Source organism: Anopheles stephensi, chromosome 3 (genome assembly GCF_013141755.1).
Source record: "Anopheles stephensi strain Indian chromosome 3, UCI_ANSTEP_V1.0, whole genome shotgun sequence".
Taxonomy (NCBI): Eukaryota; Metazoa; Arthropoda; class Insecta; order Diptera; family Culicidae; genus Anopheles; species Anopheles stephensi.
Window position 1 is genome coordinate 80214896 of NC_050203.1, and position 19270 is coordinate 80234165.

The 19270-nt window shown below is 45.0% G+C and overlaps 1 protein-coding gene across 6 annotated transcripts in view; it reads right to left on the reverse strand.

Annotated features, from left to right (window-relative positions):
• LOC118509173 overlaps positions 1-16514 on the reverse strand; it is a 104383-nt gene extending 87869 nt beyond the window's left edge. For 2 of the 6 annotated variants that reach the window (XM_036049438.1, XM_036049433.1), the window contains exons 1-2: positions 16417-16514; positions 14793-15470 (exon numbers count right to left, since the gene is read on the reverse strand). The gene's annotated coding sequence lies outside the window, so the exon portion shown is untranslated. The other 4 variants (XM_036049437.1, XM_036049434.1, XM_036049436.1 and 1 more) reach the window with 4 other exon arrangements.
• Positions 16515-19270: the final 2756 nt, after the last annotated feature.

A 19270-nucleotide genomic window follows, 5' to 3' on the forward strand; every position in this document is an offset into this window, starting at 1 on the left:
TTTAAGTGCTATAGTTTTCACATAAGGAGGTATGGTGACCGAAGCCACAGCGGCGCCGGTCTTCACACGGCAGGATCGGGGTTCAAATCCCATCCGGACCGCCTCCCCGAACGCAGAGCTGACTGCTTTGCTATGGGTAAAATTAAGCCACAGAAAGCCAGAAACGGCAGGCCGAGACCTTTCAAGGCTGCTCACTCATCTTGTGCAAGGCAAATACAAGAATTTAATTAATTAAACAAGTCCATCGAATGACTTCCTGTCCGTCAATCTGATTATGATTGAAGACCCATTCCATCTGAAGATCTTCTAATGCCAAACGATGAGAATACGATAATTTGGACTATATATATCTATATTTAAAAAATAGACTGGATCTCAGCTGTAGCAATCCAAATCATACTAATTTAATAGGCTCATCAATCAATACTATTTACGAAGCTGTCAATATAATTATTAGTACAAATCAGCGCCATCTATCAGGAAAAAAATTATCAGATTTAAAATCACTCTAGCTGCATTATGATGCTTTCCCCTCTTATTTACAGTCATACACTTCCGAGTCGTTTATCATAAAAACAAATCGTCAACATTTCCCTACACCCATAAAACACTCCAAACACAAGCAAAAAAATCCATTTGCCCAGCACGATGACTTCCCAGCACGTCCCTAAATGAAGAGACAGCCCCGGTGTTATGACAACTTGTTGGATTTCTGCTTCCGAAACAAAACGATACTCTATAATCATAAAGTACAGCGTGTGCGCGCGCGGCCAAACGAAACCAACATCACGGGTATAAATTAAAACGAACGGTCAAAAAAACCGAGATGGGAAACGTGACAAAATAATATGTTTTCCCAATAAAACCACGCATTCCATTGGAGCGACCGTCGAGAAGGTAGACAATTTTCTTGTTTCCCATTCTAGTGCGGGGGGAAACTGCCCGTTGATCCTCATTCCCACCAGACCATTGACTTGGTGGAATTACAACGCCCCCTGCAAGCGTCCCAGACCGCGACGACGACTATTTCAGTGAATCAGAAATTAAAAGGTCCAAAATTTGAACCGAACGGCGACACCGAGTGGAAATTATTTGAAAAACAAACCGTACGTTTTCCTTTCTTCTTCCACTCATGTTTCTCCTTCCCAGTGGTGGATAGAGAACATGAAAAAATGTTTTTCTTTCACCTCGCCGGGTCGTTGTCCGTTGCGTCGAGTGGGAAAAATGCCCGTACCCGGGAAAAACGGAATGACGATAATTTGACAGCTGCCGGCAGCCCAAACTTCTTCCTTTTTGACTTAATTGGGAGGAGGAAAAAGGAGGGTGCCAGTGAAAAGTAAAATAAAAGCCACAACACGGTCCAGCTTTCTTCCTTCTTTGGGGTCATTCGAAACCCCGTAATGATTTGGTTTATTTTTTCGGATGGAAAATACGCCGGAAACTGTTCAACAAGTTTGCCGCCTCTTTTTTCCAGGGGCTGTTGCTGTTTCCATTTCCCGAGTTGAGTACCGCCGTTTTGTATAGCCTCTACTATATTTATCTGTATGGACTGGTCTGCACACAAAACGACGGCTTACAGTGGGCTGTTTTGTGGGTGTGTGCGATTGTTTGGAAAGCTTCCGTTTCTAGCGAGGAAACTTGTACTTCAAATGAGAAGGAAGTTCCGCACATAAGAGGGTCAAATTAACATGCCACAAACAAAAGGGTGCCAAATGAAGACAAGTTTCTTTAGTTTTAAAACGAATTTTTGGGGAAAGGTTTTGGAGTTCATTCCAGCGAAGCTTACAAGCTGGGTGAGATGTGGTCCATTTTACAGCAAGTTATCATTATTTGATTTAAAATGGTCCATCAAACAACACATATACATTTGTATATAGTAACACGATACATAACAATTCTATCTCAATCCTGAAGCACCCTTCTGGAGCCCGGAAAAACAAGCGACAGAGCAGCTAAATCGGGCTGTCACATCGTGAAAGCATTCATTTCACTCACGCTCTCTATCACCCTGGCCATATTTCGATCCTCTGTCAATGTTTTCCACTTTGCAATCGATAAAGAAACATGTATTTTATACCTGCTCGCTACCGTTCCACACCGTTTTATATTTATTTTCAATCCTTTATGGGTTTTTTTTATCTCTACCTGTCCAATAGCGCGAGCATCGGGAGGGATGTTTTGTTCCTCTCCGTGCATATTTCACTGTCAATATTTGTTGTTTGAGAAAATTCCCTTCCCGAGTTTATGGTGTCGGGTGTCGTGGCTACGAAAGGGGACGGAAAATCTCCTTCGATTCGATGTAGTGTTGTGGGCGCGCTGTGGGAGGAAAATGGTGCTTATTCTCCTGAGAGCGATTGGGCATTAGGATCCCAGTTTACTTTCACGGGAATTTATTGGTCTAGCGATATGGGGCTCCTCACTGGTCGTTTTCTGTGTTAAGAATTTCGTCTGTGTTTGAATACTGTGAGAACATTCGAATAGGGGCTAGAATCAGACACATTTGTATAACTTAATGTGATTGATAGGGAAGTTGGTTTTTCGTTGGGGTTTAAATGCATTAAGCAATCCTGATTTCATGCTAATTGTTTTAAGGAATTAATATTGGATTTTTAGCATTACAATGAGTAGCTGCTTTACGAGTAAAAATATATTACTCCAGATAAAACACATTAGAATGAACAAATCAGATGAACTCATAATGAACTATTTCTAGGTACAAGGCTGAGTAAACTAACAGTGAAATTATTAAATGAAATTTAATTCCCAGCTTGTCTTCTAAGAGAGAAATTGGTCAACTTTTTTTATTTTTGATGGAAAGTCTACGAAACAAAATACGAAACAAATAAATCTCTTGAGAAAGGATTATCAATTCCCCATCTCTTACGTATTCTTATCGATTGAAATCCATCCTCAAAAGCCGAGAGAGAATTATTCAACCCTAAACCCTCTACCAGACAGACACCATACATTACCATATAGAGTTTAAAAGGTGCACGAATCGCTTTCGAAATTTATTGTATCTTGAGGTGAGCTGAATGGTTCGGAATAGTTTGATTTTATTCATGTTTAACACACTCAACTGTACACACACACGGACACATATTGCAGGGGGCTGGTTCCATCGGTATGAAGATGTTACTGGAACATCGAACAAATCGATTTCAAACTTCATTTCACTCCCCCGAAAAGTCCCCACCGAAAACGGAGCGCTCAGACGAGCCCCGAGCCGTTGCAATTGAATTAGCTTACGGTTATTTATTTTCTGCGAGCTTTTGTCTTGCTTGCCCCTGCCTTTTTATCCGACTGAGCGCTCTCCACTATTCAGTTAATGGTACTGAATAAAAAAAAAACGGACGGCTGCTCTTTGGGCGAATACATGCCATCGTGCTCAAACAGCAGCAAGCGAAAATCAACCTAATGGTTCGCTGGAAAAGCACATTTTTCGGACGTGCCGACATCACGTCTCGGGTTACAAAAGGAGGGAAGAGTCGAAAAGAAAAACGATTCAACGTGATTTTCACTGTTGCGCGGAACAGAAACGTCGAAAATGCTGAAACGCATGAATCGAGCACGAACTAACCTTTGGTATTTGTTTTAACGGAATGGATAAAAAAGGAGGGGATATGCGTTTCAGGTTATCGAAAACTCTCTTCAAATAATATTTTAAACATATCTCTCGCACAGTCTGCCTCCAGCTTCCGTAGCGAGAGGATGCTTATCGCTTGGAAGCGCTCCTACGAGTTTTTTGTTAAAAGCAGATAGTGATAATTTCTCTCGAGTGCGATTGCGTAGCCCACGAGATTACGCGTAGCGTGCTAATCGTTGTTTACGTCTCTCTCCGACTTTCGCTCGGAGTTTGTACTATCGATCGAGCGGCGCTTAGCCCTGATCGACGTTTGTGTCTAGTGTTGTGAGTGTGTGCACCTGTAGATCGTTGCGATAAGCGAGCGTATCATCACTGCGTTGTCGCATCGATCGACGTTGGTAGCCAGTGAGTGTGTGTAGGTGTGTTTGTTTATTTGTGCATCGTTCCCCACGGTGAGTTTTTTTCCCCCTCTTCCTAAACCTTCCGTTGTGTCCGGCTCTACCATGGGGGTAGAGCAGGAAGAGTCCGAGTCGGATCGGGATGTTGGGCCTTGTAGGGAGGTCAAACGAAAGCCAGGTCGCCCTAAGGCTGCCCCAGCCACGAAAAAAGTGGCCCTGGAAGAGAGGCCTTCAACATCGAAGGCCTCGAGCAGTGCCCCGCCGGCAAGCAATGCCCCGCTGACCCTTAACAGCGAGCCGCTATCGGAGCATCGAGCACGTGCTTACCCGCCGTCATGGGAGGGTAAGCCGTTTGTTTTTTTCATGCCGCGATCAAAACAGCTCGATGTAAGGACGATCGCGGCACAGCTGTTTAAAAAATACCCGGGCGTTGCCGACGTGTATCGGATGCGCCCGAACAAGATCAGGGTCACCGCAAAGGACCGGGCTCAAGCCAACGTCATTGCGGCTGATTCAGATTTTACGGAGCACTACCGGGTTTATATTCCCGGTAGTCTGGTTGAAGTGACCGGCGTAATCGAGGACTTCGATTATCCGGAGGAGGATATTTTGAACTTTGGGGTGGGTGCATTTCAAGCACCAGGTACCCCAAGGGTTAAAGTTCTTGAGGTGAAGAAGCTATTCAAGCTTGATCCCTCAACAAAGGATGAAAAAAAATATGTTCCGACCTCCTCCCTCCGGATCACGTTTGAGGGAACGGTACTTCCGCAGGCCCTCATCCTAGAAGGCCTCCGGATACCCATCAACCGGCCATACGTGCCAAAGGTGGCCACCTGTTCGAAGTGCAGCCGGATTGGGCATGCCGATCCGTTTTGCACTCGCAAGATTTGCTGCGGAAAATGCAGAGGGGCTCACGCTACCGAGGAGTGCAAAGCCCCATCCCAGAAATGCTCGCATTGTCGGGAGGAGTGGCATGAGGTAGCCTTGTGCCCTGTGTATCGGAAACTCCAGAAGGAGCAGACCAAAACTGTAGCCGAGCGGGCACGCGGCTCGTACAGCGATGCTCTCAAGGGAGCAAACGCATCAAACCCTTTTGCAGTTTTGGGTGCAACTGCAAATGGCGAGCCTAGTCCGGCTGCACCCGAACAGGTGCCACTGAGATCGGTAAAGATCATGAGAGTACCTTACAAAAAGGTACAGCGGAAGGTTCTAAAAACAAAAAATAGACCTTTGGCACCACAGCGCCACGCTAAAGCTTCTTCCCCCGGTCCAAAGCGTGACGCTGATCCCAAAACTCTCGCCCCCCAAATTGCCAGGAAACAGCCCAAGAAGAAGCGATCTTCTCGGACTGAAGCTCCGGTGGAAAGCCTGGCTTTTCCGACGGAGCCCATGAGCTTCCCGAGAACTCCCACCCCGTCCCTGTCCGAGATCCTTGAGTCCCTTCTTTTGACCCTCAACCTCCCGCAGCATCTGCACATGATCGCTACTTGGGCCCTTCCTTTCCTGAAGGGGATGATCAAACAGTGGCTGGCTCAATGGCCATGCTTAAGTATGATGGTCCGTTTGGATGATTAATGGCTCCTACGGCTACTATCATACAGTGGAACTGTAGGAGTTTGCTTGGCAAGCTAAACTCTTTTAAAGCATTAGTGGGCGAACACAACTGCGATGTGTTTGCCCTCTGTGAAACTTGGCTATCGGATGAAATTAAATTAACCTTCCCGGGATATAATATAATCCGTGAAGATCGCGTTACTAGGGGTGGAGGGGTACTGATTGGTGTTCGAAAGAGTCACACTTTCACCAGAATACCCACCCCTAGACAAGAAATGATAGAAACTGTCGCAGTTAAGGCAAAACTGGGCGTTCTTCACGTGACAATTGCATCCATCTATATCCCCCCGATAGCCAATAATGAAAAAGAAAAAATTGAAAAGTTCAAAGAGGATCTTGGAAATTTACAATGGTCTTGCCTGGACCGCTTTTGTTCCTGGGAGACTTTAACTCCCATGGAATCGACTGGGGGTGCGATAAGGATGACATTCGCACTCCTATCATCCGAGATTTCTGCGACAGATTTGGTTTTTCCATTCTCAACTCAGGAGAGGCAACTAGGATGCAGACACCTCTAAGTAGGGCGAGTGCACTGGACCTGTCTCTAAGTCCATCAGCAATGGCCCTGGATTTTAGTTGGAAGGTGATCCAGGACCCTATCGGCAGTGACCACTTGCCGATAGAAATTTCCTACATCAAGGGAGGATGTCCAGTAGAAGGAATCCCCGTTAAATGTGACTTAACGAGGAACATCGACTGGACGAGATACGGCGAATTAATAGCCGCTTCGCTTTCACTTGACTTGGAAGATTTGTCTCCTGTCAAGGAGTACGAAAAACTTGTTTCAATTATAAACAAGTGCGCCCTTGAGGCCCAAACAAGGCGCTCCCACCAAGCAAGGACATTTAAAAAACCTCCCACTCCTTGGTGGGACAAGGATTGCCAAGCGGCTTTCACCAAGAAGCGTGAGGCATTTAAAGCCTTCCGGGACACGGGCTCGAGGTCCTTATATGAAAAATATAAAGGACTAGAGAGAACGTGCAAAAACCTGTTGAAGGCGAAGAAAAAGGGTTATTGGCGTAGATACGTCAATAATCTAGACCCTGCCACTTCACTTAGTTCGCTTTGGAGAATGGCTAGAAGGATGCGAAACAGCAACAACATCAATGAGAGCGAAAGCTTTTCTGGCGAGTGGCTTTATGAATTTGCCTACAAGCTTTGTCCCGATTTCGTTCCTGCGCAAAGCTTTACACAACATGCGCCTGGTAGTGACCCTAGGATGGATTCACCGTTCACAATGGTAGAGCTATCACTTGCTCTCCTATCAAGCAAAAATTCCTCCCCGGGTCTGGATCAGATTAGTAGCAAATTGCTTCAAAATCTGCCCGACATAGGGAGGAAGCGTCTATTAAGTATTTTCAACAATATGTTGGAGGTCAACAGCGTCCCGCAAGAGTGGAGAGAAGTGAAAGTTGTCACTATCTTGAAGCCTGGCAAACCGCCATCAAGACACGATTCGTATCGGCCAATATCGTTACTGTCGTGTCTGAGGAAACTCCTTGAAAGGATGATTCTTTTCCGGTTAGAAGAATGGTTGGAATCGAACAACCTTCTCTCGAATACCCAGTTTGGTTTTCGTAAAGCCAGGGGTACTAATGACTGCTTAGCCCTTCTGGTAACAGAAATAGAGCTTGCACGTGCACGCAAGCAGAACATGGGATCTATTTTCCTGGATATACAGGGGGCATTTGACTCAGTATCACCATACAAGCTGAGTCAAAAACTAGAAAATGTGGGGCTGGGTCCAAAGTTGAACAACTTGCTGTTCAACCTTTTGTCGGAAAAAGCTATGTATTTCAACAATGGTCATGTGCAACTAAAGCGGACTAGCTTCCATGGACTAGCACAAGGGTCCTGCTTGAGCCCCCTGTTATACAACTTTTATGTTAGCGAAATAGATTCTTGTCTAGCACCAAACTGCAGCATTAGACAATTGGCTGATGACGGCGTCATATCTTTTGCAAGCAGGGACGCCGCCGAAATACAACTGGCTTTACAAACTACTTTGGACAACCTTTCCGAGTGGTCTGAAAACCTTGGTATCAAGTTCTCTGCAAAGAAAACTGAGATGGTAGTCTTTTCTCCTTTCAGCGACACGCCGAAAAACAGGGAGAAAAGACTATTTGACCCGAAAATTGATGTCTTTTTGTACGGTGAAAAGATATCAACTACCGACAATTTTCGATACCTTGGTGTTTGGTTCAACTCAAGGCTAAACTGGAGTACACACATCACCCATCTGGTGCAAAAATGCAGCAAAAGAATCAACTTTCTAAGGACAGTCACAGGATTCTGGTGGGGCGCACATCCAACAGACGTCCTGCGACTGTATAAGACAACGGTACTATCCGTGTTGGAATATGGTAGCATATGTTTCCATTGGGCATCCAACACGCATATCCTCAAACTAGAGAGGCTACAGTATCGTTGTCTTAGACTCGCACTAGGGAGCATGAAATCCACACATAACATGTCCCTAGAAGTGATGACCGGAGTGATGCCGCTAAAACTACGTTTTGAAATGCTGTCGCTTCGCCTTCTAGTCCGTTCTTCAGTATCAAATCCCTTGATCGAAGAAAATTTTAAAGCGCTTCTAGAGACAGGTTCTAAGAGCAAAATCTTGAAGATCTATGAAGATTTTGTTGCCCTACAAGTGCATCCTAGCGCTCCACAGGCATTAAACCGTGCTGCCCTTCCTGAGACCTACAGTTCCCTTTTAACAACAGATTCCTCGTTGCACGAGGAAATTAAGACCATACCGAATGATCTTCGCCCGATGGTAGTTCCGGGCATTTTCAGGGATAAGTATGGTCATTTAGACCAAAGAAGCCAGTATTATACTGATGGATCATCCTCTAAGGAAGGCACCGGCTTCGGCGTTTTTAGTGAGTCCGCCGAAGCATTTTTCAAATTGCGGGAGCCGTGTAGTGTCTACACCGCAGAACTAGCCGCAATCTTGTACGCACTATTGATTATAGCAGCGAGACCTTCGGATCAGTACTTCATTTTTACAGATAGCCTTAGCGCTATCGAAGCACTAAGGTCCCCGAAGGCTGTTAAGAGTCAGGATTTCCTGGTCATTAAAATCATAGAATTGCTTGGCTCAATGTTCGACAAGGCGTTCAGGATTTCGCTAATTTGGGTACCTTCTCATTGTGGAATTCCCGGCAACGAGAAGGCAGACTCACTGGCCAAAACAGGCGTCCAACAAGGCGCATTTTACGACCGTCCGATCTCGGCCCGAGAGTTTCTTCGCCTACCACAGCAACTTTTCCTGTCTCGCTGGCAGAGCATGTGGGAGGCGGATGATCTCGGGCGATTCCTTTTCTCGATCTCTCCGCAAGTGTCCCTGCGGCCTTGGTTCGGTGGGTTCTCTGTAGACCGGGCGTTCATACGCATGATGTCTCGACTTATGTCGAATCATTTCGCGTTGAACGCTCATCTGCAGCGTATAACTCTGGCTCAGACGAAGGTGTGTGGCTGCGGTGACGGATTTCACGATGTGGATCACCTTCTGTGGTCCTGCGTGGAGTTTGAAACTGCAAGACCCTCCTTGTTGAGCGCAGTCGAGAGCATCGGCAGACGACCGGGTATAGAAATAAGGGAAGTGTTGGCGACTAGAGACCTCGCCTACATGAGGCTCATCTACCGATTCGCCAGAGACAACGGTCTCATCCTTTGATTCCGCATCCCTATTATCCTTCCAATCCACATCCGCCACTCCTTTTGTTATGTGTTGTGTTGTCTTTGTTGTAAATGTTTGACGTTGTGCAACGTGCGATCCGTTGACTGAGCAATTGCATTCGAGGGCAATTTTCTTACTGCCGTTAAAAGGAGGCAGGCTTGTGTTTTTTTTTTGTCTGTAGTAGTGTGCTCCAAGCCAGTCCAGCTTTGGTACAGCGGGTTCGCCTGGGTTGGCGTTGGGCGCGGGAGTGGTCGGCGGGTACAGACTCGTAAACAGTGGAGTCACTCAGCTGTTGCGAGATGGAATCCGCCGATCGCTTCTGAGTTCGATGTTGACTTGGTCGATCACGGGCTGTGACATTGCTGGGCTGCTTGGAGAACATTGCACGCAGAAAAATTCATGTTTGTACTGTCCAAATAACTGTGCTTGTTTGTTTCAGTCCAGACCCCAGTCACACACTGCAATAGTCAACCGGAGCGAACCAACCCCCATCGAAACCATAGCCACAGCAATAGAACCGGACCAAAAAACCTACAACACACACACAACCACCCAATAGAAATGGACAACAACCACCCATCATCCGTCACTACCGAGCATGCCCGGGATATGGCAAATAACTAGGAGGAAATGCCTAGTTAATTTTGTTAATTGTTTTTTTCGTGAATATATTTCACAGTCACCACATGCGGTGGTGACAATACGGCATCAGTCCGTAATAATTAATAAATAAATAAATAAATAAAATATCTCTCGCACTTAAACTATCACAAAACTGCACTAAATTCAGCTGCAAAACTCACAATAATTGTACCTTTTCAGTATTCTTCCTGCATCCGAAAGGAGACGCTCTATGAAATCGCCACTAAATGCTACAAGCACGGTCACTCAGCTAACTTCGAAGGCCACGAACAGGGACAGACAGGATGTCTGTCCACAGGAAATTGTTTTAATTTTCTAGCCAGGCCAGCATGCAACCTTGCTGCAACGTTTCAGACGGATGTTGTCTCTTCAGTGGCAAGTCGCTAAGGGAACAGCACCAACCGACATTGGACGATGAGGTGACATTTAACCTTCAGCTAAAGTTTAAAGCGCTTTATTCACTCTTTTTTTAATTAAAATAAAATGAAACAAGGCATTTTCCTTGTAACGTACCTTGGGGTCAGAATGCATCCCTATTTTGTGTTTGTAATTAAATAATGTAAAAACAATTATCTTCCTGCAGGAGTACCAACTTTCGCACATAATCCTTAAACCTCATCCTCATTCATAGTTCATTCGGGGGTTTCGAATGCTGGGGAATTTAGCTAGCCAGCAAGCGAGTGAACGAAACTTTCCGAACCAGACTTTATTGCCACGGTATTACGTTTCAGCCGACCCAAGAGCTAGAGCTAAAACGAGGAAAACTTTTCTTTCTAGCAATTGAATTTTTTTCTCAATGTCCTGCGTACATCTCACCCTTTAACAAACTTTGACCTGGCAAATCGGACCTGCCTCGACCTAGCGGTGGGGTGTGTTTCAGTATTCCCGGTTTTTAATTGCCTGCCTTGGCTACGCTTGTTGTGGCCACTCGTTTTCACCATGCTACGCGGGGAGAGAAGCGTGAACGTTAGGGAACCGGTGGTCCAAAGTTCAAGAGCAACATTCTTTAATAACAGCTCATCTTTAATGCTAGCGATAATCCACATCCGTTTTCTCTTCTTCCTTTTCTCCTTTCCTTCTTTTCCTTTTTTTTAAATCTACAGACCCATCTGCCGAAATCTTCTCGCACCCGGCGATGGAGACGCCTGGTGTTTCATCGGCGATGATGGAGGCGCCTGGTGCCTCACTGTCTGACCATCTTTCCGAGCTACCCACGGTCGGCCATTCGGTGAGAGGCTAATTAATGCCGGTGCCCGTACATGGGATTTAATTAACATCGAAACTCACTCCTCCCTTAATGCCATTAGATTCGTACGGGGTACGCAAGGGCGCACCGAAAACCCGCCCAGGCAACAGGCCGTGCACCGAAAGCACCGAAAACCGATATTATCCAGTGTGGAATATAAAATATTCACCAGCCACTGCGCTCCCACTCTATGGCCTTCCGTGCCCCGGTTTTGGCCGAGCATGGAGGGCATGGTTAGAATTAGTTGCCCGGCGTGGGCCGTACATGTTTCCCACTTGGATTAGCCTTGCCTCGCTCGTTCGCTCGCTCGCTCGCTAGCGTTCCCGGGATTTGCCTTCCTTCGTTCCATTAACACGTAAGCCTCGGGTCTCAATCTCTCCCAAGCTCTCCCGGGCAGGAAGGAAAAGCATTAAAATGAACGGAATCCACACGTACGTACGGGACTGGGCATCATTTACATGCACACACACACACTCGAGCAAACAACGGAAGATACACGCGGATTGTGGGGAATTTGAGATTGCGGTTCTACAGTCGGCAATCTGGAAACATTCACCTTGCGAGCGGCTGTGTCCATGTAGGACGCAATGCAGCGTTTTGTGGCGGAGCACTCAACACGTCGGGCTGCACGCTCAAGACACAACAAACGGCTTGTCGCAATCGTCCTGACCGGTGGTGTATGGGGGGAAAGTTGTTTTTAAAAAATACTTCAACGAAAACCCACCGTACAGTCATAAATTATATGGATCATATTTTTTCGCTTTCCCTCCCGCTCAAGCTAAGTTGAGCAGGTTGAATCGTTACGCTTGTTGCTGAAAAATCTGTATCCTTCTCTGTTCGCACACAGGGTTCCTCCTGGGGGAGAAGATTTTCATTACCATTTTCCATCCACTGGCACGTGGCACAGATGGTATGTGAAGACATCGTATCGACATAAGTTTCAGCGAAACAGCAAAGTAAAGCGTTCATTTATCGCGAAAGGATGCTCGCTTAGTGATGGAGAAGATAAGAAGCGTCGCGATGGTTTCGAAAGGATCGGTTTTTACTGGTACATCGATAAATGTACCATCATGGGTGTGGATGAAAGTTCTCTGCGGTGGCATAAATTAGGTCAGCATGTGCTGAACTGAACTGATGTAAACCGCTGTAGAGAAATTAGAGATAAGTTTAGATACACAAAGACATAGAATGTTGTACAGCTTATGACCACTCATTGAATCAACCTTTTCGGAACGTCGATAAGTAAGTCCACAAGAACATAGCACCAAAATTTGTGTACTTAAATTTTCAGATCGAAATCATGCAGTTGTAAAGGAGATCAATTAATGAGAATTAAGGAATTAAAGGAAAATAAGTCTTAAAAAAGGATTGGATTTTTGGTAGGATGACTGGGTCACAACAATAATTTACAAGACAAACTACAGATCAGCGTAACCGTCAAACAACAATAACTCTTAAAACATGATCTATTTCATTATATTTCTACTAGAGGGCGCCACACTAACTAATAGTACACAGCGATTAGCGAACGAATAATAAATCCACAAGCGAAGATTATTCCTTGCTTTCATCAAACCTTTGACACATCGGATCCTGCACACTAACAACAACCCTTGCATCATATACAACACTCACACACACACACACATATACGGGCACGTCACAGTTTCCGCACCGATTGCTTGTTGCGCGCACACTTTACACACTTCACACACTTGCAGCACCATCTACTCCAGTGAAATGCAAAAATTCACGCCACATCGGAGCGAAAAGATTATCGAGTGGAAACAGAAGCCTTTCTTTTATCTTTTTGCTGTTTCGGGGAGAACATTTTCCAAAGGGGAAATGCGCTTTTATCCCTTCCTTTTTTTCTGCTTCAAACTTCAACACCTGTCAGAGAACAGCTAACATGCCTTTCTGGATGTGTGTGTGTGTATTCATATTTTCCACTATGAGAGTGTGTGTGTGTAAGTGTGTGCCATTTTTTTCTTTTCAAACCCTCATTCCTTCATATAAGGTTTTTCGTTTTGCCACAATTTTTCACTTTTTTCACACTCCGACACTTCACTGTCTTGTGCTTCCCGTAGCATCGCGTAGCTCACATACACTCACTTACGGTCCACCGTTTCTCACCACGTTCACTCACTGTGGAAAACCGAACCGGAACGGATTCTTTCGAATGCAACAGTTACTTCACGCTGTCACCTCTTCCTAAGCTTCCTTGTCTTTGACACTCTCGCTCGCTCTCTCTACCCTTAACATCGCCAATCCGGTACGCTTTCAAGCGATTTTTGTTTTTATTACAAAATGGAGGGAGCAGAATAAAATAAAGCAACAAAAAAAACACTTCAAAAGAAAACTCCCATCCCACTCCCAAGAGGGTGGAAAAGCTGGAACTGGACAAGTGAAATGTAAAAAATTCGAACGAAGAAAAACACATCCTTCCAAAACGGCTGCTGGACTTGGGTTTTACAGCGTGGTTGGTCTCTCTCTCTTCCTCTCTTCCATATCCTGCTCACTCGCTCTTTCTCTCACACGCTTTCTTCTTTCTTTGAGGGTAGTTTTCCTCCTAATATCATCCCCCCCCCCCTCCATCTATATTCGACAGAGCGCTTTATGCTTTTGAGGCGATCAACGTCGATTACCGTCATGGTTTCGGTATCGGAACCGTTTGCATAAAACGACAAGCATAAATGGAAGGAAAAACGAGCAAGAAGAAGCGGACTGGAAGTTTTCCGACCGTGGAAGAAAATGTTTGCCATGTGCTTTTTATTTGCTGTTGTTATTCCGATGCTTGACGGCATGAAACGTAGTGCGACACACAGAGAGAGAGGAGGACAGAGTGAGCGCGAGAGAGAGACAGTGCGGAATGAAAATTAATATCAACCATAAATTGATGAGTTTTATGACCAGTGGCCGCGCGCGACCAGCAAACGGGAAAATAAATATCCAAAAAAAAAGAGAAGAAAGCTGCCAATTTCTTCCTTTGGCCACATTTCCCATCAAGTGGAAATCTCCCAGCCCACTCATTTGCCAAGCGATTTTGTTTTCATAAAGCGGAAAGCAACCCATGAGCTGCTTTCTGTGCTTGCTGCGACCATTCCGTGGAAACAAAATTCGAAACCGTAGTTCCGTAGTTTATTAAGAAATTTACTTCCCTTTCGGGGTTAGATTATGAGCGTTATCGGTTGGCGGGTGCTGGTAGTTGTGTCCTAGACCGCAAAAGGATAATAAACTGGCAACAAGTGCCAACCTGTGCGACCTTATAAGCTTTCTCCCCGCCCGTTCAAAAAAACCTACCCCGGCAAGCACAACTCGATCTCAAAACTGATAATCCCTCCAAGACGACCTAATCCAAGCAACCGCCTCGCTCACTCTCAATCGTTCTCGCGCTCTCTCTCTCTCTCGCTCTTGCTCGTCCGTTCCATCTCACTATCCATCCCCGGGAAAGCTGTTTCTGTGTCAAACGGTTTTCCCTGGTGGGACACTGGAACTGGATGGAGAGACTCCCAACAGACCCCTCACCCTTTCCTTTTCCCCCTTCTCTACCCCACTTTCCTTCCCCCCCATTTTAATGCATTTTTAATGAAAATTGATTCTGGCTTTTCTGGTTACACTGACTAGTTTGCTGCTCCTATCGATGGTAGGCAACGCTGCTTCCGCACGGTATTCTCGGCGTTTCGGCAGGTAAGATTGCTGTGCGTATCCGCTGTATTTTAATGATCCTCAGCAAATGCACTTTTTTATTTGCACGCACTCACACACTTATTAGAAACGAAACACAAAACCAAACACAAACGCCAAACGGGCGCAACTTTACGCACAACAACAATGGCACACCATTTACTTCCTTGCAGCAGGGCACATGATAAATATATTCCAATTTTCCTTTTTTCCTCACATTCGCATCACCTTGGAGGGATTTCCTTTTCTTTTTTTTTTGACCAGAAAAAAACCAGCAGTAAACAAACTCCAAAACAAAACACAGGAATCACTTTTCACATTCGCTGCTCACGGTGAACCGTATCATAAATTTTTATATATTTTCCATTTTCCATTTTCCGCGGGCACGCTATCATGAATCACACTTCACTTTCGCTTCACTTTTCATTTTCCTTTGGCTTTGCCGTATTTGTCGTACACTACTGTAGCAGTCATCACTGCACTGCACTACACTTAACGCACCGATTATTCATAATTAATTTTGTTTCACCCCCGGGGTTTTCTTTTTCGATTAATGTGCGACTCCTCGTTTTCTTTTTTTTTGCCTCTTGCCTTTCAAGAACTCAACGCACTATTCTGATAGGGGAGAAAAAAAAAATTTGGTAAAGTTTTAATATTTTTTTGTTGGAAAAGAATATGGAAAATTGCTCAAAATTCCTTTTAAAAGTGCTCTTATTAGGAAAAAATAAAACAATCTTCAAGGAGTTTAATGATTGTCACACTGTCATGCACGATTTTTAGTGCATTTCATCTGAGTAATTGTTTACAAAAAGGTTGAAAACCATTTATTTCACCATAAGAAACAAACGAAATTAGATTTAATTTGACTCAATTTGACGCTCGTGGATTTTTTTTAAATAAAAAGAAAAGGTTTTTTAACTTCACCGTTCACTTGTTACGAACCTTTGGTAATATAACTGACAAAAAATCCACATTTTCCACAACACACTGAATTTCTCAAGCCTGGATAAAAAATTCCATCTTCTGTTTTTCCCTTACACCAACCTTCAACCAGCTTAAAAGCTGCACCGATCGCTTTTGATGGAAAGAAGTTGTAGCTGTACAGTTGAGGAAGCTGTGAGAGTTGCAACCATCAGCACGAAATACCCACACGAGCCGATTGTTTCGCACACAGCACTCCGGAGCCCCTTTCAGCCACACGATTTTCTCAATTCACTGCACTGTGACACGGTTTAACAACCTTGATGAACTGCCTAACCGTTTTTTTTAGTTTGCGGATGCGTTTCACCGTGCAGAAGGCTGTGTGCACGGTGAAAAATGACGGTGAAAACCGAAAACGGGCGAAGCGATGTTTGCCGTACAAAAATTCTAAAGAAACTGAACCCGCACGCTCACACGGCACGAAGAGCAGCACGACGGTCGACGCTGAAAAAACACGGCACGATAGGGGTCTTGTTGGCCAGTCTCGGGCCTGCTGCCTGCTGCCAGTGCAAGCTAGCCAGCCAGCGGGAGCTCATAAGCAGACACACACACACACGGAGACACACACGGCGGGGGTTACCTTCATTGGCTGCACGAGCAAGCTGAGCACGGCCTGTGCAAAGGCGAACGTGAACGACGAGCTGCCAACGACGATGAGGACCACGACCACGGGCCACGACCGCCACGACGATAGCGCACATTTTCACCACGGAATCAACAGCCGTTTTGTGGTGAGTTTGCGCTGTTTGGCAGCGTGAGAGGATGTGAGCGTGAGAATGAGAAATAGACGGGATTCGTTGTGAGAAGCAAGAGAGACTCTCATTTTACTGGTAGTGTGCTCCATTTAAGAGGAATTTTAAATTAGGTTGACCGTTTCTTCGAGATGTTTTTCACTGAAGGACCCCTTTTTTACATAAAATTGATTTTTTTCATTTTTTACATAAAATTATAATTTTATTCAATTTCTTTTAATATTTTTTCAATTTAAAAAAAAAGAGTAATTACAGAAGCTAACAGAATTTCATGTGAGGAAAATTCTGTGAAAAACGCTATCGTTGGCGGGAAAATCTTTCTTCTCGATTTTAAAACTCACCACGGCGCTCCCGGTTGTGATCACTCTCTCCCGCTGAATGCTCTCACAAACCCGAGCTCGCCTTCTCTCTCTCTCTCTCACACCGAGTTCGTCGTTCGGCAAATGCACGGAAATGAAAACCTCGGGCTTAGGAACTATTTCCCGCCCTGGGAAAACTAGAGCTAGCGCACCCTTTCGATCCGCGTGCCTAAACCGTCGCTGCGCGTGAAAACTCGTGCAGCACTCGAGCAACAAGCTGATAGAGTAAGACACACAAAAAAAAACTCAACCAAACAGACGCATTCGCATCTCGCCTCATACTCGCACACGGCCTGCATGGCTCAAAGATTCGGTGATGTGGTTCAACTTGCCGTCATGCTGATTTCCCATCACGAGTGTGTGTGTGTGTGTATGTGTGGGGTGAAATTTTCACCTGCTTCCATTTTCCGGGGAAAAAAACGGGGAGCTCTGCAAAAACCCTCATCCGAGCATCGTCGTTGCGAGTCGGCGAAGGTCATTACTGTAATATTTGCCACCGGAAAGCAGCAAGTTGCTGCAGTTAGCATTCCTCTGCACACACACAGACGCACACATTCTTCGGTAGCCGTGAAAAGGCGCAGTTATTGACCCAATAACGGCTACCGAAGGGTACGTTAAATGAAGGCATCCGGCAGCACCGGGACCGTATCCGAACATTGACACTGTTGCGGAACGTTAACGTTAATGGAAAATGATACGGGGGCCTCTTATGCCTCAGCATCCACGCGGGGCAGAACGGTCCCAGCCAAGGGCAAACATACCCAAAATAATTAGCAGCGAGGGAGGGAGAGAGAAAAAGAATGAGAGGGACAAAAAAAGCGAGTGAAACAATGGTAAACTAATTGTGATAGTTAATTTTTACTGCAGTGCCCAGAAACTCTCTTGCACAGACTAATGTCTTTTTTCAGGACTGGCGACCCCCCTGAGTGCGTGTGTGTGTGTGTGTGGGAGGGTGGGAGGAGGGCCGGGTGGAATGGTGAGAAATTCGATAAGCATGTTTTCTGGGCGACCGCTTGCGCTGGATAGTCTGATGGACTTTAAATTGTATTTTAAATGATTGGTTAGCTCATTATGGGAAAGCGTTTTACAGAGAAGCTTGTTTAGGGGAGGAGAGGTTGGGGAAAGTACGGTTCCGGAGCCGTGGCCAGGATTAGCTCGGTAGATCTGTTGCTAAATCATTGTTAGGGCCACTTTGTGTTAGTTAAGGGTAAATTGAAATGAATATACTACCTTTCAGTTGAAAGTTTTCGATAAATTTCGCTTCTTATATTGATGGTGGTGTCGTGACCAGGATTCGCCTTGTGGTTCTTAAATCTCTCTTAGTAACATTTTTTGCTTATTTTGAGAACATTTTTGTGAATAGGAAATTTCAGAAAGCATCTAAAACGTTTTGGCAAACCATTCTTTAACATAAGTCATAATGGTAAAAGACTCGAGAAGGCCCCCCCTAGAATCTTTTGTGTGCAGCACTGTGGCCTGTCATGTTTGTTGTACAGTGGGATTTCTATATGGTCAAAACCCATTTGATGTAAACATTGTGCATTGTTCCTTAATACTGTTAGTAGACAGCGAGTAGAACTTGATAAAATACATTGTAACAAGTGATTTAAGATTACGATATTCTTATGTTTCCTCCTTTGCTGAATATCAATGCAAGGTAACAAGTATTCATGGAATTACTGTTCCGTTACCGTCCGAGAACGCCGTGCATGTTTTAGGCCCGATTGTTCACACTTAGTGCGACTGAAATCTAGTACGAAGTCCCTGTAACCAAAAATGAATGGTAGGGTTAGCGGAGAGGGGATTTTAATCAAATAATAACAATATTTTATTCGACTTTCTTCAACTAATTTTGACCACTCTGAAAGCACACTGAAAGCTCACTGTGAAGCTCTCGCAACGTGTACTGCGGATTGCATACCATTAGGCGTAAATCCTACAGCGCCTAACAAATTTTGTCAGGGGGGGGGGGGGCTTCTCGAGTCTTTTACCGTCATAATATTCTCGAATGTTGGTGCCGTGACCAGGATTGCTACAGTGCTTTTGAATATATTATAGCAAACAATCTTGGTAATTTTTAGTTTCTTCTTTTCTTCTTCTTCTTCGCTTTCTTTACTACTACAATATAGAGAGGTATTGGTCTATCCTTTCTGACTTCCCTTACTTGATTATACCTTGAAGCATGACCGTTTAGCCCTTGCTATGGGCCAACGATTTGCATGGGATTCGATGCCCAGATCTTCGGTTCGTATGGTATGTGATCCTAGCAGTGGAACACTGATTCTTGATAGTGAAACCGCCTCAATATTGAATTCTACTGTGG